We start from the raw sequence: 21,309 nt of genomic DNA, 5'->3' as shown, positions 1-21,309 counted from the left end.
CCCGTTTCCAGCTTCAGAAAAATACCAAAAATAAAATAAAATAAAAAAATAAAAAATAAATTAAAATTAAAAAAAATTTTCACTTGCAGTTGATATGTAATATTATATGAGTTTCAGGTGGCCAGCATAGTGGTTAGACATGTATAAACTTACAAAGTGGCCTCCCCAATAAGTTCTAGTACCCCCTGCCACCATACAGACTTGTTACAATATTATTAACTATATTCCCTATGCTATACTTTACATCCCCGGGACTATTTTGTAAATACCTGTTTGTACTTCTCAATCCCTGCACCTTTTCCAGCCCCCCTCCACTTCCTGCTCCCGTTGGCAACTATCAATCTGTTCTCTGTATCTCTGAGTTTGTTTCTGCTTTGTTTATCTTGTTTTTTAGATTCCACATATAAGTGAAAGCATACGGCACTTGTCTTTCCCTGTCTGACTTATCTCACTTAGCCTACTACCCTCTGGGTCCGTCCATGTTGTCACAAATGGTAAGACTTCATTCTTTTTCCTGCTCGTTACCATTTCAGAAATAAGAAAACAGAGGCACAGAGAAGGTAAGCCGCATGGCCAAGACCTCACAGCCAAGAAGCAGCACAGCTAGAATTCAAACGCAGATCTGAAGCCATGGAGAGCTGCCTTCCACTAACGAGGTGCCTCCTTGCAGACTACTTCGGCAAAATTAAGATCCTGTGCCCAGCTCAGAATCCACCGTGGCCATCAGGGGATCGCCAGGTGCCGGTTAGTTTAAAACATCGGGATGCATTCATAAAGGCGGGAGAGGAGTGGCTACCTGAACAAAATCTAAGTTCTGTGAGGAAAAAAGATGCGGATATGGCCCACAGCTTAGGTGACCAACAGTGTCCATTTTATAAGCACCAGAACTTCAGTGGAACTGTTTCCAAAAAAAAAAAAAAAAGTGGGCAAAGGACTCCATCTCCAAGGTCTGGGGACTACCGCCTGGTGTGCGGATGAGTGAGTGATGGCACGCGGCCTGGGGAAGGAGAAGAGAATTGTCCGCACAGCGGAGAGTTGAAGGAATATTGTTGTGGGAGAAGGGGAGTCATGTTAGTAGGTGTCATGGAGGTAAAAATTTATAGTGAGATAATGATGAAGAGATGTCCCAAGCATAAGGGAACTTAGTATCGTGTTCATGTATCTGAGAGAATACGTGTACAGGCGACAGAACGTTAAAATGAAATAGAATAAGAAACGCAAGATTCAGAAGTGCTTTACCTCTGGCAGGTGAGGCAGACATAGATATATGTAAGTTACCGGTGCATTTCAGTTGATGGATTTGGTAGTAGGTTCACAGGTGCCTGTCCTATTATAAACAACAAACAAGAGGGCAATGGATAGATCAATGATGGAGTCACAGAGTGCGATTAATCCAGTGTTGGGCACCTGCTCTCCAAATAGTGTGGGGGAAGATTTGGAATAGTCTTTCCATGTGGTGTGTGCAAACCCTCTGGACATACACAGCTTCCTACTGGCAGTAAAAAATCTACCTTACTCCTTGGGGTTTCTGGGGTAATCTGCGACTCTGCAAAGGAAAGCCTAGTTTTATAAAGAAGCATTTTTCTTCTTTTCTTCTTCCCTCCCTCCCTCCCTCCCTCCCTCCCTCCCTCCTTCCCTCCCTCTCTCCCTCCCTCCCTCCCTCCCTCCCTCCCTCCCTCCCTCCCTCCCTCCCTTCCTTCCTTCCTTCCTTCCTTCCTTCCTTCCTTCCTTCCTTCCTTCCTCTTTCCACATATCAAATCAGACCCAAGTTATTATTCTGCAGCTTTTCTCCTATAGGTACTTTGTATCATTTGGACACCATTCCAAATAGACCCACCTCATTCTTTTTAATGGCTACACTGTATTGTTACATGGATGTCCTAAAAGGATTTAGCCCATACTATGTATATTAGGAGAAATTTGCATTGTTTCCAGTTTGTGATTTTCCCCCTTCTAAACTGTTTCATTTCAGGATCATTTGGGACAAGAACTAATGTCTCTCACAGGCAAAGACATGTCACTTCCCATTAGGAAAAGCTAGCATCTGTCCCAAAGCAAGTAATACCTGTGATATTACTCATCCTGGGCACGGCCAGGCTGTGGCATCTTTAAAGCTTCCTCTCCTAGGCTCAGTGGAGATAGAAGCAAGCATTCTATCTGGCCCGCCTCAAATCAACTTCTCCACGAGAAGAGTAAGGTAGATTTTTACTGCTGGTAAAAGGTGTGTGTGTGTGTGTGTGTGTGTGTGTGTGTGTGTGTGTACAGAGGTTTTACACAGCATCACATAAAACCCTGGGAAACAACAACCCAGCACACGTGCCAAACACCCTCTGAGGGCTGGGAAAGGACACATTGCACTTGAGGTGTTATTAACACCTGATAACTCATTAAAACCACACTAATTATCAACAAGCAGCAGGTTGCTTTCCCACTCTAAACACACCAGCTCCACTTGGAAATGATGGCTAAATTAACCCCAGAGAGTCGGCCAATGGCCTCCTCCTGTAACTCTGCTAATTTTGGAGGCTAATTGGTTCTCATTTCTTCATCAGCTGCCTTGGATAAATATGTAAGCGGGCCACACGTTTCCCTCCACATGATGTGGAAGCCTTTCCCTAGCATATGATGAGAACAGTGTTGATAACAATGGCCACTGCATATTGAACCACTTAGTATATACTATGTATTTTGCCCAGATGGGCCCACTGAACTTTGTTGATAGAAATATGAAAATAGGCTCAAAGAGCGGAAACTAGCTGCCAATGTCACGCAGCTAGCATGGGTAGCCAAGGATCTGTCTGCCCCAAAGCTCAAGGTTTAGAGTAAAATAAATTGGACCTGACCCTGACCACCAGGAGGAAAAAATAATAATGACTTTGCTACTGAGATGCTCTGAGATTATTTATATATATATATATATATATATATATATATATATATATATATATAATATAATGGAAATATATATATATATTTCCATTGTCTCTCTGCTTAGCACACAGTAGTTGCTCAATAAAATGTTGTCACAAGAAGGAAAAGGCTGAGATCCCTTGTGGATTGTGGATTACAGAACACCAGCTATGGACACAGCATTGTGATTCAGTTGGAGGGAGCGCACCTGTTTTCTATGCCACAGGTGGTCGAATGCAGTGAGTCAGCATCGGAAAATGCACGTGTGCTTAGGGTGGTCCGCTTTATTCTCCAGCCCACCCTTCCAGAGAAGGTGGAAGGGCAGCTCAAATGCATAGAACCTAAACATATTCCCGATCCCCTCCCCAACATCACAGAGTGATGTCGTAACAACGTATCCTCCGATCAGAAAGGGCAAAAAAAAAAAAAAAAAAGTGTGTAACTACCCAAAATGAAATCAACAAAAAGCATGATAATTTGTGAAATGATGAAACCCTAAGTCACAGTTTGACTTATTCTGCAGTCAGGGAAAAGTCATAAACTTTTCCACAACATAGAAACAAACAAAAAAAGTTCTCTTAATGAGAAAAAAATTAAATCAATTCTGGGATAACCATGAAATAGAATACTTTGAAACTATTAAAAAGTAAAATCAGCCTGACCAGGCAGTGGCGCAGTGGATAGAGCATTGGACTGGGACGCCGAGGACCCAGGTTTGAGACCCCGAGGTCGCCAGCTTGAGCGCAGGCTCATCTGGTTTGAGCAAAGCTCACCAGCTTGGACCAAGGTCGCTGGCTCCAGCAAGGGGTTACTCGGTCTGCTGAAGGCCCGCGGTCAAGGCACATATGAGAAAGCAATCAATGAACAAATAAGGTGTCACAATGTGCAACGAAAAACTAATGATGATGCTTCTCATCTCTCCGTTCCTGTCTGTCTGTCCCTGTCTATCCATCTCTCTGACTCTCTCTCTGTCTCTGTAAAAAAAAAAAAAAAAGTAAAATCAACATATCTTTAAGGTCAATGAAAGATGTTTTGATATTTAAATTAAGTCAGTAATAAAACAGAAAATGTATATAATCCCATTTTTTCTTTTGTGTGTGTGTGTTGAGGTTTTTTTAATTAAATTTATTGAGGTGATACTGGTTTACATAATACAGGTTAATTTCATTCTTTCATAAAGTATAAAATTATGAGAAAAAGAATCCGGAAGGCACATAGACTAGAAGAAAATGTAAACAGGTGTGCACGGTGAGCTTATGTGTGATCTATTTTTCATTTCTCTTGGCATATCTCTGTTTTTTAATTTTAAATAATAAATATGTATTGTTTGTTGACTTAAAACTGTTCTGGTAGTGGTGTTTATTTGAATAGAGGCCTAGAGAGAAGAATTCAGTCATGGCCCAGAAAAGGACATCAGAAACTGAAAATTCAGGCTATGACAATAGCCAAAAATCTGTGAGAGTTTAGATGAGAACCAGAAATGGTTGAAATCAGTGGAGTAGATTTAAAAACTTCACTCTCCTGTGAATCACAGTAATTCCCCCTAAGATCCTATTATAAACTAGTTTTAATATGTCAGTGAAGCACATGGCACTTGTAGATATCTAAAAACATCTGGATGCCTGAGACCCAATAAAAATAACAGCCAGTGTTTGCCCGCCATTAAGGTGTTATTTCAGTGGCCTTATGACCACCCTTCCTTAGTGTACCATCTCTCGGCTAGCTCTCCAACTGGGCAGTCTCCCCAGAGATGTTACATTATGGAAAAGTAACAGGTGTGGAAGTCAGGAGAGGTGGACCAGCTCGCCTACTAAGGCTGTGTGACCTTGAGCAAGTCCTTCCCCATAGTCTCAGGGGCTTGATCTCATTAGATCCAAGCAATAAAATTCTCTCCTTCAGGAATCTCAGACTTGGACACTGAGACACGTCAATGGCAGAACTAAAGAGGAAAACCATAGATTTCGTCTTGCTGAGCTCCCCACAGTGAAGTTATTTTCCTTTCTAACAAACTCTTCCTTCATTCTGTGATATCCTCTACTATCCTAAAAATCGATGGCTCATTTTCCTCATATTAACCAAGAGTCCATTTCTGTTGCTTTGAACCAGCTGAGATGTTGCTATGATAGCTCAGATGGAAGGAAGCGCTTCCTGCCCAGCGTGAAGGGAATTGATCAGTCAGGCAAAGGAGTCTGACCCACAGGGAAAGGCTGCCACAGAGAGCAGCTGTCATCCTTGTGCTAAGAGGCAGGGACCCATCAGGGCAAGCTGTCACATTTAATAACGATTCTCAGTCAGCCCAGCCATATTCTCTGAGTATCCAGGCGTGAATTCCCCTGGGATGAGGGAGCAGAAGGAAGTGGCAATGAACGTGATGGGTAGTCTACTCCACCAGCTTCCCCCACCTGGCTGACCATGTGCTCACCTGAAGCCACACCTGCCTGACTGTGTGCCAGCCACTCACAGAGCGCTGATTTCTTTCCTCTGTGACTTTTTATAGCTGCTATTAGAATCTCCCTAATACAGTGGTTCTCAAACAGGGACGCGTTGGCTCCCATGGAGACCGTTGCCAATAATATTGCAAACATTTCCGGTTTTCACAACTTGGAATGGAGTATTACTGGCGTGCTGTACCTAGCAGAAGCATTCATTTCCTATAGCTGCTGTAACAAATTACTACAAACGTAGTGGTTGAAAACAACGGAAATGTATTATCGTGACAATTCTGGAAGTCAGAAGGCTAGTATGTGTCCTCGGGGCTGCGTTCCCTCTGGAGGCTCCAGGGAAGACTCTCTGTCTTTGCATTTTCCAGCTTCTAGAAGCCGCCTATATCCCTTGGCTGATGGCCCTTTCTTTTACCTTCAAAGCCAACAGTCATAGTGTCTTCTCTTTCCTCTCTGTTTCCATCATCATATCACCTTTTCTCTTATAAGAACCTTGTGATTCTGTCGGGCCCACCTGCACCATCCAGGATAATCTCCCCACCTCAAGATCCTTAATTTAAATCATATCTGCAAGAGGTTGGTTTCGTTTTGTTTGCCATGTAAGTAACAGATTCTGGGAATTAGGACCTGGACCTCTTTGGGACAGCCACTGTTCTGTCTCTCACAGCAGGGATACAGCTAGACAATCTACAGCTCCCACAACAAAGACCAATCAGGTTTCCAATGTCATTAGTGCACAGGTTGAGAAAACCGAAGCCTCTGATACCATTGGCCGGCAGGTATCCCACCTGCCTTGACTAAACATTACTTCTTAATGCGAACCACAGCTACAGATCCACCGTTCCTTGGTTCCCATCAATCTAAGTTATACCCTAAATATTAAAATAGTTGTGAAGGTTGTTCAGCCCAAGTAAGTAACAGAAATCCTATTTCCCTAAAAAGTTTACAAGCAGCAGAAAAAGATAGTCATTTCTTAGGCTTGACATGATTGCTATGACTTAGAGCAAGGGTCGGGAACCTTTTTGGCTGAGAGAACCATGAGCGCCACATATTTTAAAATGTAATTCTGTGAGAGCCATACAACGACCCGTGTACCTTATGCATTATCCAATAAAAATTTGGTGTTGTCCCGGAGGACAGCTGTGATTGGCTCCAGCCACCCGCAACCATGAACATGAGCGGTAGGAAATGAATGGATTGTAATACATGAGAATGTTTTATATTTTTAACATTATTATTTTTTTAATTAAAGATTTGTCTGCGAGCCAGATGCAGCCATCCAAAGAGCCACATCTGGCTCGCGAGCCATAGGTTCCCGACCCCTGACTTAGAGGGTTTAGGCTTTAGATGTCTGGGAATTACTCGGGGCAAAAGGATTGAACTTTTCAAACTTTGGGACAGAAAATGAGAAGTAAAAGCAGAAAACAGCCATTACCAACCCAATCCCTCTTCCCTGCCAATTTCTTTCGTCCGCTTCCTAGAAGCAGAAGTCTGTGGGAAGGGGACAGTGAACTAATGTTGGTTTTCCATGCGCCAGAAGCCAAGCGCTGGGCTGTGTGCCTTACATATGTCACCCTGCTAGATCGGTACCCTGATACCCATGTTAACATGAGCAGGCTGCGTCTCTGAGAAATTAAAAATTTGACCAGGATTTTAAGGCCATTAAATGATGGATTGCAATTCGATCTGCACTGTGCTTCAAAGCCTGTTGGTTTAGGGACAAAATATTTGATATTCTTTCCACATGCCACATCAGAAACACCCCTACAACCTTAGTCAAGTGACAAAGACACCCAAAAGGTAAAATAACTTCTTCTAATAAAATAAAGCAGGAGTCAGCAAACTTTGTCTTAAAAAGGGTTGAGTAGTAAATATGTTAGGCTTGGTGGGCTATGTGGTCTCCGTTACCACTGCTCAACTCTGCCACTGTCAGGCAAAAACAGCCACAGACAACACAGAAGTGAACGGGCGTGGCTGTGCTCCAATAAAACATTTATAAAAAAAATAGTCAGTGACCAGATTTGGCCCTGGAGCCATAATTTGCCCTCGAAGCTTTAAAATCCCCCAAATAGCCTTCAGCATGCACATACTCTCCCTCCCTCGCTCTCTCTCTCTCTCTCTCTCTCTCTCTCTCTCTCTGTCTGTCTATTACACGGCTAGTAAGAGTATAGATCAGTACAGTCTTCTTCTGGAAAGCAGTATAGCAATACACCCAGCAAGTCTATGTCCAGGACCAGCGGGGATAAAAATAGAAGGCTGTCCTCTGCAGCCCTGTTTATAATGGTGAGACAGGGGAGAGCGTCCCACTGTCCATTCCCCAAAAGGAAGGAGTCGTTCACCAAACCCTGCTACATGCAAATCGCTGCCACAGCCATTAAATGGTAAAATGAAGATTTATAGTCAGTGACATAGAAAGAAATTTAAGATATATTTGAAGATCAAGTCATAAATATTATGTATATAATACAAATATTGATTGACTTATGACCTATGCAACTTACGACCATTCGACTTTACGACCACAATCGCTAGCCACGACTGTTCCGCGTCTGGCAGCGCAAGCGTTGCCCAGCTGGGCATACAACAGTGCGGACCAGCTTCCGGCAGCACTACCATCTCCGCGTGCACCATTTCAACTGTTATCCCAGACTCCGTACAGCAATTTGTGTTTTGTGTCTTGGATATTTTTCATCAAACCCCTCCCAAGATGTCTACCAAGAGGAAATCTTTGCAAATATTAAACCAGTTGTACTGGTAATGCAGTGTTTTACTTAAACCTGACGAGTGTAAAAATAAGAAACAAAATGGTGTAGAGATGATACAAATGGCATAAAATGAACAAAGAAAATTATGATATATAACAATAATGAAAGAAAATTGTGATAAAATATGACTTAAAGATTTTTATAACATCATTTCACAGTACTGTACATATAGCCTACTCAACTTACAACCAAATCGTGTTACAACCAGTCTGTCAGAACCAATCTGGTCGTAAGTCAAGCACTAGCTGTAGTCTTATTTTGATTTAAATAATGTGTGCACATAGATGTGATGGTTAGTTTTATGAGTCAATCTATTGCGTTGAGGAATGCCCAGACAGCTGGTATAACATTATTTCTGGGTAAGTCTTTGAAGGTGTTACTGGAAGAGATTAGCATCTGAATCAAAAGACTGAGAGAAGCCTGACCAGGTGGTAGCGCAGTGGATAGAGGGTCAGACTGGGATGCAGAGGACCCAGGTTCGAGACCCCGAGGTCGCCAGCTTGAGCGTGGGCTCATCTGGTTTGAGCAAAGTTCACCAGCTTGGACCCAAGGTCAGTGGCTCGAGCAAGGGGTTACTCAGTCTGCTGTAGCCCCACGGTCAAGCCACATATGAGAAATCAATCAATGAACAACTATGGTGTCGCAGTGAAAAACTGATGATTGATGCTTCTCATCTCTCTTCATTCCTGTCTGTCTGTCCCTCTCTGTCCCTCTCTCTGACTCTCTCTCTGTTTCTGTAAAAAAAAAAAAAAGACTGAGAGAAGAAGATGGTTCTCATCACTGTGGGTAGGCGTCATCCAATCCTCTGCAGGTCCAAATAGAAGAAAAAGATGGGAGGAAAGGTACATTCACTCTCTGCTTGAGCTGAAACATCCATCTTCTCTTGCCCTTGAACATCAGTGCTCCTGGTTCTTGGCCATTTGGACCAGACTGGAACTGACAAGATCAGCCCCCTGAGTCTCAGGCCGTCAGACTCAAGCTGAATGACCCCACCACCCTTCCTGGGTCTCCAGTGGGCAGACAGCAGACAGTGTGTGACTTCTCAACCTCCACAAGCACGGGAGTCAATTCCGGCAATCAATCTCCTCTCCTATAACTGGTTCTGTTTCTCTGGAGAGACAATACAAAAGACTTATGAAAAAATCTTTAATGATAAATGCCAAATGTTTACGGTGGTTATTTCTGGGTGTAGGGTTTTAGCTGTTTTTTATTGGATTCTTTATTAATCTTTGTGGCGCCAACGCTGCCCAGCTCCACGCTGGCACACAGTATTGATAGGTGCTCAGGAAGTGTGTGCTGAGGAGGTGGAAAATATCACCAGTGTGTGCTCAAGCTACAACATCAGGAGTTTCATTTGTATATAAGGAAAGAATTTCTACTTTAATTGGTGGTAAACACAGGAAAATCTAATAAAAACAGCATCTGGAATCATCTTTCCTGAAGATTTTTTTTTTTTATTATTGATTGATTTTAGAAGGAGAGAGAGACATTGATTTGTTGTTCTACTTACTCATGACATCATTGGTTAATTCCTGTATGTGCCCTGATCAGGGATCAAATCCTCTCAGCCTTGGCACACCAGGACAATGATCTAACCAACTGAGCCACCCGGCCAGGGCCTCCTGAAGATATTTTTTAAGGAATGGAGTCTTCTTATGATCTTAAAATCAGAAAGGTCTTCTTTAGAACTACCTTATGACCCAGCAATCCCTCTACTGGGTATATACCCCAAAAACTCAGAAACATTGATACGTAAAGACACATGCAGCCCCATGTTTATTGCAGCATTGTTCACAGTGGCCAGGACATGGAAACAACCAAAAAGCCCGTCAATAGATGACTGGATAAAGAAGATGTGGCACATATACACTATGGAATACTACTCAGCCATAAGAAATGATGACATCGGATCATTTACAGCAAAATGATGGGATCTTGATAACATGATACGAAGCGAAATAAGTAAATCAGAAAAAACCAGGAACTGCATTATTACATACGTAGGTGGGACATAAAAGTGAAACTAAGAGACATTGATAAGAGTGTGGTGGTTGGGGGAGGGGGGGAGAGGGAAAGGGAGAGGGGGAGGGGCACAAAGAAAACTAGATAGAAGGTGACAGAGGACAATCTGACTCTGGGTGATGGGTATGCAACATAATTGAACGACAAGATAACCTGGACTTGTTATCTTTGAATATATGTATCCTGATTTATTGATGTCGCCCCATTAAAAAAATAAAATTATTTAAAAAAAAAAAGAAGCCATAAAAAACATACATTTGATCACATAGAAGCTGAAAAAAAAAAAGTCTGCAGACCCAAACCCACCATAAACAAAGTTAAAGTCCAAATGACAAATCAGTTTGTGAAGCTTATCATAGAAAAGAATTAATTTCCCTAAATGTATAAAATCAATAAGGAAAAGAGCAGGCTAATAAAAAAAAAGTGGGCAAAAGAGAAGGATAATTTGTAAGCAAAGAAATAATGCAAGCGTTCTCAAACAAATGAAAAACTTTTCTCTGCTCTTCATAATAAGAGAAATGCAAATTAAAACCATGCTGAGATATCCACTTCTCACCCATCAGATTGGCAAAATTAAAAAGAACCTAATAATCCCCTGTGTTTGGTGCAATTGTAGGGAAATAGACTCTCTCACACATTGCTGTAGACGGGGTGTAAATTGGTACAGCTGCTATGGAGAACATTTTGACAATATCTATAAAAAAATATCATTTGTCTCAACTATTCCCCATTTAAGAATTTATCCCACAGATATATTTGCACATGAGCAAATTACACAGATATGGGATTATTGATTGCAGTTTGTTTACAATAACAAAAGAGTAGAAATGGCCCAAACATCTATCAGTACACTCTGCAGATGCAGAAGAAAATTGTATACTAGGAAAGGGGCGCTAAGATCTATATTTAAGAGAAAAGGGGGAAAGCAAATAACCAAAGTGGCCATCTTCTTTGTTAATAAGAAAAGGGAGAGAATGTATGACTGCATATGTATACATACTTGTGTATACATATTCCTAGAGAGGTTCATTTGTTGCCTCAAGGGCAGGGGGGGGTGGTAAATGGAAAACTTTACACTATTTATTCTTCTGTATGTTTTAAAGTTCAAACTATGTGAAAGTATTACCTATTCAAAAAATTGAGGCTCCTTTCTACTTCAGAGTTTTCTACACAATCAGAGGTGCTCTGCCCTTAACTTACACACACACACACACACACACACACACACACACACACAAACACACCCCTTCTCTCCCTCTTGGAAATATCTTGTTTTTCTTTAAAAACTCTGTTCAGATGTTACTTCCTCTAGGAAGTCTTCCCTGACCAGCCCCATTTCCTCAAAGAAAAGTAAGCGATCTCTATTATACCCATTTGTGGTGCCCTGGGTATAATAGAGATACCTATCTATCACAATTGATGTCCATTAATAATTATTTAATACCTGTCTCCCTCACTAGGAATGCCACATGGTACTAGTTCACCAGTGGTACCCTAGCACCGAGTTGAGCACCTGCCACATAAGACATGCTTATAACAGGCCTTCTTCCTTTGGAAAGAAGGTGTTATGGACTGAATGTTTGTGTCTCTTCAAATTTATATGTTAAAATCTTAACCCTCATTTGATGGTATTAGGAGGTAAGGCTTTTGGAGGAGATTAGGTCAAGAGGGTGGACCCTTCATGAATGGGATTAGTGCTTTTATAAAATGGACCCCAGAGAGCAAGCTAGCTCTCTTTTCACCAGGTAAAGACAAAAAGAGAAAATGAGCATCTGCAACTGAAGTGGGTGGGCCCTCTCAAAAACCTGACCATGCTGGGCCCTGGCTGGTTGGCTCAGTGGTAGAGCGTCGGCCTGGCGTGCAGAAGTCCCAGGTTCGATTCCTGGCCAGGGCACACAGGAGAGGCACCCATCTGCTTCTCCACCCCTCCCCCTCTCCTTCCTCTCTGTCTCTCTCTTCCCCTCCCACAGCCGAGGCTCCATTGGAGCAAAGATGGCCCGGGCGCTGGGGGTGGCTCCTTGGCCTCTGCCCCAGGCGCTAGAGTGGCTCTGGTCGCAACAGAGCGAGGCCCCAGAGGGGCAGAGCATCGCCCCCTGGTGGGCAGAGCTTCGCCCCCTGGTGGGCATGCCGGGTGGATCCCGGTCGGGCGCATGCGGGAGTCTGTCTGACTGTCTCTCCCCGTTTCCGGCTTCAGAAAAATACAGAAAAAAAAGAAAGAAAAAAAAAAACCTGACCATACTGGCACCCTGACCTTGGACTTCCAGCATCCAGACTGTGAGCAATAAGTGTTCGTTGTTTAAGCCACCCAGACTATGCTTTCTTTTTACAGCAGCCCAAGCTGACTAAGACAAAAGGGAAGAAAAAATAAAGGAATAATAATTATAACAATAGCAGTTATTGTAGACGTACTGTGAGCCATCAGTTGTCTAAATGCTTCACACCTATTAACCTATTCAATCATCACCAAAAAAAAATGGGTCTTGTTATTACCAGCATTTTACAGATAAGGAAACCAAGGCTCAGGGAGACTAAGCTGCCTCCCCACAGTCACCAGGCAGAGCCAGGATTCAAACACAGGCAGTCTGGTTCCAGAGCCCATGTGCTCAGCCCTTAGAGGGGTGGAAGGCTAGAGAGAGAGAGGAGGGAAGAAGGTTCCCCAAAGCAGGAGGTTGGAGCCTCTTACTGCCTCCGCCAGTGTGGGACCTGATGTGGCCAGCAAATTGCCTTGTCCTTGGGAACCTCTAAGAACACCATTAATATGAATTTAATTATAGCGCTGGCCGAGTAGCTCAGTTGTTAAGAGTGTTGTCCTGGCCTTGGCCGGTTGGCTCAGTGGTAGAGCATCGGCCTGGCATGCAGGAGTCCCGGGTTCGATTACCAGCCAGGGCGCACAGGAGAAGTGCTCATCTGCTTCTCCACCCCTCCCCCTCTCCTTCCTCTCTGTCTTTCTCTTCCCCTCCCGCAGCCAAGGCTCCATTGGAGCAAAGTTGGCCCAGGCGCTGAGGATGGCTCTATGGCCTCTGCCTCAGGCGCTAGAATGGCTCTGGTTGCAACAGAGCAACGCCCCAGATGGGCAGAGCATAGCCCCCTGGTGGGCATGCCGGGTGGATCCCGGTCGGGCGCATGTGGGAGTCTGTCTGACTGCCTCCCCGTTTCCAACTTCAGAAAAATACAAAAAATACAAAAAAATAAAAAAAGAGTGTTGTCCTGATAAACCTAGGATCCAGATTTGATCCCCATTCATATACAAGAATCAACCAATGAATGTATAAATAACTAGAACAATAAATTGATGTCTCTCTCTATCTCCCCCCCACACACACACAAAAAACAATTTTAAAAATCAATCAATAAATTTTTTTAAAATAATTCTATGACATATGAAACATTTGAAGTATGACAGCAGTGTTGTCTAGAGGAGCAGGTAGCACACACTGCAGATAAACACACTATCTGATTGGGTAAACAAGCCTCACTGAATGAATGGTGACAGAATAATGACCATTACAAGCAACAGCAGCAGGGAGGCTGGGTGCCCTAATGGAGGGTAATTTCAGCACCAGGCGAGGTCAGAAGTTTTGACTTCTAGATTATGAAAATCACCCTGAGATTAGAACGCTACTATTTATTATTTTAAGTCAATAGCAGCTACCATGACTTGTCTGAGTTCTCTAAAAATCAACAGGAAGTTATCCGCAGGACAGGAAATGTTATGAGAAATAGAAAGAAATTGGAAATTTAAGAAAAGCAGAGAAGTTCCAATTTCTGCCATTGCTTCTCAAATAGGATTTGACCCTAAAAATAAAAGTGAGAATTCCATTGGGGTTATCATAATAGCAATAAAAAATAGCTATCATTTATTGAACCCTTACCTCCATCCAGGCTCTGGTGTAAGTACTCTTTACACCTTAGCCAATTGAATCCCCAAAATAATTAGAGTAGGAGCAAACATGTTCTCCTATTTTATGAGTAAGAAAGACAACTGAGGCTCAGAAAGCAAAATGATTTGTCCAAGACTACAGTTAGGATATTGTAAAAGTGGGTTCTAAACTAGAGGTAAGAAAGCAAAGCTTTAGAATAATACCCAAGAAAGGATCACTTTCATCAGAGGAGGTAGGTTAAAGAGCATATCCAAGGGATAGACCTAGGTACAATTTGTTGATGAGCATGAATTTCATTCAATTCAATAAGAATTTACTGGATATCTGTCATGGGCCCAGCACAATGCAAGGCCCCTGTTTTAGATTGTTTTTCCAAAGATGGCCATGACAATAGTCTCCTATACCACTTGTTCTTATAATTGGGACCTTGATATTATTCATGATGAATGATGGAGTCTGTAATCCCTCTCTCTTGAGCCTTAGCAGCTGCCTCAATCAATAGACTATAGCAGAAAAGATGGTCTTTGACATCCAGAGATAGAGCATAAATAGTATATGCACTTCCTCCTTGCTCTCTGAGAATACTCATTCATTCTTGGACCCAGCCACCACATTGTGAGAAAGCCCAACTGGCCCATGTGGAAAGAGCACGTGGAAAGACCACACGGAAAGGCCATATGGAGGTGTTTTAGATAAGTAACTAGCTGAGGTCCCAGGTAACAATCAGCAGGAAACATAAACATGGGACAAAAAATGCCTCCAGATGACTCCAACACTTAGCCATCAAATCAGCCTGGGCCCTGGCCGGTTGGCTCAGTGGTAGAGTGTCAGCCTGGCATGCAGAGGTCCCGGGTTCGATTCCCGGCCAGGGCACACAGGAGAAGTGCCCATCTGCTTCTCCACCCCTCCCCTTCTCCTTCCTCTCTGTCTCTCTCTTCCCCTCCCGCAGCAGAGGCTCCATTGGAGCAAAGTTGGCCCGGGCGCTGGGGATGGCTCCTTGGCCTCTGCCCCAGGCGCTGGAGTGGCTCTGGTCGTGGCAGAGCGACGCCTCGGAGGGGCAGAGCATCACCCCCTGGTGGGCAGAGCATCGCCCCCTGGTGGGCATGCCAGGTGGATCCTGGTCGGGCGTATGCGGGAGTCTGACTGTCTCTCCCCGTTTCCAGCTTCAGAAAAATACAAAAAAAAAAAAATCAGCCTGAACTTCTAAGTTTCCCATGCTGAATCTCCAGACATTATTAAGCAGAAACAAGCCATCCCCTCTGTACCTAGTCTGAATTCTTAACCCATAGGATCCAAGGGAATCATAAAACTGTTGTTTATGCCACTTAATATTGGTATGATATATTTTTACATGGAAATAATAATTGGATGAGCTCCCATACAGTAATTTTTTAAGTGTACAAAACAGGATCTGCCCTTCTAGCTATTTAAAAAGAACAAGAGTCCTTTTATAGAATTTAAAGCAAAAGACAATGTGCTCCATAATAGCCAAAAAGTAGAAATAATTCAAATGTCCATCAACTGATTGTCTGATTGACTGATAGTCAAAATGTTGTATAACCATACAACAGATTATTATTTGCTCATCATAAGAAATGAAGTATTGCTACATGGTACAACATGGATGAACCTGGAAAACATTATGCTTAATGAAAGAAGCAGACACAAAAGGCCACACATTGTATGATTCCACTTATATGAAACATCCAGGGTGGCCAAATCCATCGAGACAGAAAGTAGATTAGCGGTTGCCAGAGGATGGGGGTGGGGCAAACGAGGAGTGACTGCTGAATGGACGCAGGGCATCTTCTGGGGGTGGCGCCCATATACCAGCATTAGGTAGCGGTGAGAGTTGAAAAATATTGTAAATATACTAAAGCCACTGAAATTGTACACCTTTAAATGGTGAATTTTATGGGACAAATTGTATTTCAATTTTTTTTAAAAGCAACATGCCACATTAAAGGCTTTTGCGCAATCATGAACTCCTAAGCATTGGAGTCAATAAGATCTGGGTTATCACCAGGGGTGGAATTCAACCGGTTCCCACCGGTTTGGCAAACCTGATACCTAGTTTTTTGTTGAGTTCCGCGAACTGGTTGTTAAAATGACACCTGCGATCAGGGTTCTCTCTAAGGTGTGCGCCTGGGCAGCCGCTCAATGTGGAAATCACAAATTTACATTCCTGACTCTTTTTTAATGTTCATTGTGCAACAGTGTATTCTAAACACCCGTAGTAATGTTCATTCTGTCAGTAGGTAAAAAAAATTGCAAGTGAGGACTCCAATCAAGAAGCAATATGAGCCTGACCAGGCAGTGGCACAGTGGATAGAGCATCAGACTGAGACGTGAAAGACCCAGGTTCAAGACCCTGAGGTCGCCAGCTTAAGCACGAGCTCTTCTGGCTTGAGCAAAAAAAAGCTCACCAGCTTGGATCCAAGGTCGCTGGCTTGAGCAAGGGGTCACTCAGTCTGCTGAAGGTCCGCAGTCAAGGCACATATGAGAAAGCAATCAATGAACAACTAAGGTGTTGCAACAAGAAACTGATGATTGATGCTTCTCATCTCTCTCCAATCCTGTCTGTCTGTCCCTGTCTATCCTTCTCTCTCTCTCTCTGTCCCTGTAAAAAAAAAAAAAAGCAATATGAAAATATCTTAAGTAACAGTGTTACTGTTTTTTATTAGGTATTATTTAATATTTTTCATTAATATTTTGAAACTCTTTTTTATAACATAATCTAGTTTTGTGTCTCTTTTATTGTTCTCATTTAAGTATTAAATGCATGAAATAATAAACTACGTTTCCGTATGTCATTTTTTTTATACTTGAAACAATTATTAGGGCAGAGAACTGGTGTTGAATTATTTGAATCCCACCACTGGTAATCACCCAGGAATTACTAATTTCTAATTGTGTGGACTTGGGCAAGTTCCTTGATTACCCATCTGTAAAATGGGAATAAGAAGACTTTGCAGGGCTGCAGTCAGGATTAATTATTGCCTTTGTGAGAGACGGTATGTGGCAGAAACCCACCCAAGCAGCATAAGCCAACTAAGGGGTTTTTTGTTTGTTTGTTTTTTGCTGGGTTTTTTTATTATTTTTTTTTTATTTATTCATTTTAGAGAGGAGAGAGAGAGAGAGACAGAGAGAGAGAGAGAGAGACAGGGGTGAGGAGCTGGAAGCATCAACTCCCATATGTGCCTTGACCAGGCAAGCCCAGGGTTTCGAACCGGCAACCTCAGCATTTCCAGGTCGACACTTTATCCACTGCGCCACCACAGGTCAGGCGCCAACTAAGGTTTTTATTAAGGGGACCATGAAGCGCTCACAGAAGCTCAGGTCACTAAGAAAAACTTGGCCTCAGAAGAAACTTGAACCAGGAATTAAAATGCTATCAAAATTCAAGGCTGAGATTCTTTCTGGCATATATGCAATGAGTAGGGGAATTTCTTTAAAAATTATTGACTCGTAGAAAATCAAGATCTTTTTCATCATATTTTAAACGTAATCCATTAGTCACTCAATTCTTGCAAAATAACACTTTTGTTATTTTGAATTAATTTGAATACCAAATAAGAAAAGGCTGGGTATCCTAGCTGGTAGAGTTGCAAAGTAGTTAATGATCACAAGCTTGGAGCACAAAAATCAACCTCCCATTTCAAATTTAGTTGATGACCTTAGGCAGACAGATGGACTTTGCTGCAACAAACATTCAAATAAATATAGTTTCCTATAACACATTTTAAATTCTCAAGGTTATAACATTAACAGTCCCAGGGACCCTTAAGACAAACTTTTTAATTGTATAGGAAAGTGATTTCCAACTATATAAGTAAAATTAGAAAGAAACTGAACTCTATGCTGACAAGAGACAAAATTATATAGACTTTACTAAATTCTTTATGGTAGCTGTCCTAACATTCGATGGCCTTCTTTATTAATCTGAAGGGGGGATTCTCTGCACTGACGGGACATTCAAATCACTAAATAGCCACTTAAAAATTCCAGTGCCCAGGCCCCACCCCAAAAGTCTGATTTAAGATTTAACCTGGCCCTGGCTGGTGGCTCAGTGCATAGAGTGTCAGCCCAGTGTATGGACGTCCTGGGTTTGATCCTCAGTCAGAACACACAGGAGAAACAACCATCAGCTTCTCCCCTACCACCTCTCCCCTTCCCTCCCTCTCCCCCCGCACAGCCAGTGGCTTGGTTGGTTCAAGCATGGCCCCCAGAGTCTGAGGATAGCTCTGTTGGAGCACATCAGCCTCTGGTGCTAAAAATAGCTCAGTACTTGAGCATCAGCCCCAGATGACATTGCCAGGCGGATCCCAGTTGGGACACATACAGGAGTCTGCCTCACTATCTCCCCTCCTTTCACCTTAAAAAAAAATTATTTAACCTATATGAAGGAGGGACCAGTATGTTTAAGGGACAGCAAGGGGACCAGCGTGGCAAGAACAGAGTGAGTGATGGTGAGAGGAATAAGAGATGAGGACATTGATGTGAAGGGGCCAGGTCATGCCTTGACCAGTATCTCGGTTGGGTAGAGCATCGTCCCGAAGCACAGAGGTTGCCAGTTCAATCCCCTGTCAGAGCACATACAAAAACAGATCTATGTTTCTGTCTTTCTGTCTCTGTCTCTCTCTCTCTTTCTCCCTTCCTCTCTCTCTCAAATCAATCAATAAATTTTTAAAAGGGAGGGCAGGTCATATATGTTCTTGTATACCAATATGAGCACATTAGATTTTATTCTAAGAAATGGGGAGCTCATTGGGGGGCACTTGGTTGCAAGCAACAAACATCCAACTCCAATCAGCCTAAGCCAAACTGGGGGATGACTGGCTTCTCTGAATCTGTGGATGGGGCTGATCTACGGTTCACCATTATTTTCTCTTTCCCCTGTCTGTCCCCTCAGGTGCTTGCTCTGATGAAACAAGGTGTCCCATTGTCAGCTGCCTTACGGAGAGAGCCATCTAGCAAGGAGCTGAGGACAATCTCTGGCAAACTGCCGGCTAGGCCTTGAGGCCCTCAGCCTAGCAACTCTCTGGGAATATAATAGTGCCAACCATCACATGAGCTTAGAAGTGAACCCTCCCCAAGCCCTCCCTTGAGGTGGCTGCAGTCCTAGCAGACACCTTGACTGCAGCCTGTGACCGACCCTGAGCCACGGGGCCCGGCTAGGCCGCACCCAAGCTCTGTACCCACAGAAACTCTGCTTTGTTTTAATCTGCCAAGTCTGGGGGTACTTTGTCATGCGGAAATAGAACACTAACACAGAGATTTGGAGCAGGAGAGGGATGGTGAGAATGAAGAGAAACAGGTGAACTTCAAGTATATTTTGGAGGTTGAAATGAGGGTTTTAGAGATGAGTTGCATGGTGGTGAGAAATCAGAACGAACCCTAGAATTCTCTCTCCATAAACTGTGTGGATGGTGGCGCTATTCGCTGAGATGGAGAGGAACGGGAGATGAGCAGGTTTGAAAGAGAGAAGGAAGACTTCTCGTCTAAACACCTCAGCGTCGGGGGCCTGTAAGATACCCAAGCAGGGGTGCCAAACAGGTAGTCCATGCTGCAAGCCTAGAATTCAAAGAAAGGAGGACACTCAGCCTTCCTGAGCCTCAGGGTCCTTTTCTATCAATAGAGAAGGCCTTCCATCCCACATGTCCTTCGCTCTCAGGAAGGTTTTTCAGAACTGAGGTGAGCCCAACCCCTAGCCAGCTAGACCAGGTATGGACACCTGATCTAAACTGACCAACTGCCAGGATTTGGGAATTGAAACTCGGAGACACCAAGTATCTCTGTTGGCCCTTAATTCAGAGCAATCTGGAACCATGACTCAGTTAAGCATTTTTAACCACATGTACCCAAAACATTGCCTAGAGAGAATCAAGTAGGAGTGCCAGTAGAGAAGCAGAGACGGTAAACGTGTCACCCAGAGAAAGAGAAACGGAGAGAGGCTGCCTTGGTCCCAGCCCGCTCGATCTGAGCTCCAGAAGCACTTTCTGCCTGGGAGTCCCCGTTGATATCCACATTTTGTTACAATAAGTCTCCTTTGGTTCTTAAGCTACTTTGATGGTTTTGTTATTGATACTTGCAACCAAAAGAGCCTTGATGAGACAACGATAAAAATAGTTCTATAGCCCTGGCCAGTTGGCTCAGTGGTAGAGCGTCGGCCTGGTGTGTTGATGTCCTGGGTTCAATTCCCAGTCAGGGCACACAGGAGAGATGCACACCTGCTTCTCCTCCCCCTTCTCCTACCCTCCTGCAGCCATGGCTCGACTGGAGCAAGTTGGCCCCAGGCACTGAGGATGGCTCCGAGGCCTCCACTTCAGGTGCTAAAAAATGGCTCCAGGGCAATGGAGCAAGGGCCCCAGATGGGCAGAGCATCACCCTGTAGGGGCTTATTGGGTTGATCCCGGTCAGGGCACATGCAGGAGTCTGTCTCTGCCTTCCCTCCTCTCACCAAAAAATTTTTTTAAAAATTAAAAAATAGTTTTATGTTTGCACCCACACATCAGGACTGCCATGATGAATACCATACAAGATCATGTATTTGATAGTGCCCTATTGTGGGTGGAGCACAGAGCGCATTCCTAGCAGCTGTGGCTGATGCAATGCTGTGAGAACACTCCAGCTCCCAGAACCCTCCTGGGCACACCCAGGAAGGGAGCTCACCTGCTATAAGGAAGTGACTCAGCACCAACCATGCAACTTCCTGATCTTTTTAGCCATTGGCCATGAAGGACATGCTATAACATCCTATTGGCTGAACCCATGTACAATATATAAGCTAGCTTACTTCCTGAATAAAGTGGATCTGTGTCACTGAACCTGGTCCCTGGAGCCGGGTCTTTGTGTCTCTGCCATCCTCACCCCCGGCAGGACTTGTCCACACCCTATGAACCTTTAAAAATAAAAACAGCTCTTCTCATTACTTTAGTTATGCCTAATCCTACTCTTTTAAAAATATATATCTTTAGGTTCACTGAATAGCCATAGTATCCAAACTTCAAATATCAGAAAAGCTACAGGAGAGTAGACCAGAGATCTAGAACTGTGCTGTCCGGTACAGCAGTCACGGGCCACATGTGGCTATCTAAATTTAAATACCCTGTTGCACTAGCCACAACGTGCGCAGTAGTCACATGAAGCCATTGGCTAAAACTGAACAGTGAGTCTACAGAACACTCTCATCATCAGAGAACGGCTGGTTTTATTCCTGGAGCAGGACCTCTCACAGAGAAACAAAGGACGCTTTGTGAAAAAGCAGTTGTGGAAGCAACTTCAAAAAAA

This window comes from Saccopteryx leptura, chromosome 4 (assembly GCF_036850995.1).
Source record: "Saccopteryx leptura isolate mSacLep1 chromosome 4, mSacLep1_pri_phased_curated, whole genome shotgun sequence".
Lineage (NCBI taxonomy): Eukaryota > Metazoa > Chordata > Mammalia > Chiroptera > Emballonuridae > Saccopteryx > Saccopteryx leptura.
Note: the sequence above shows the minus strand (reverse complement) of the source record.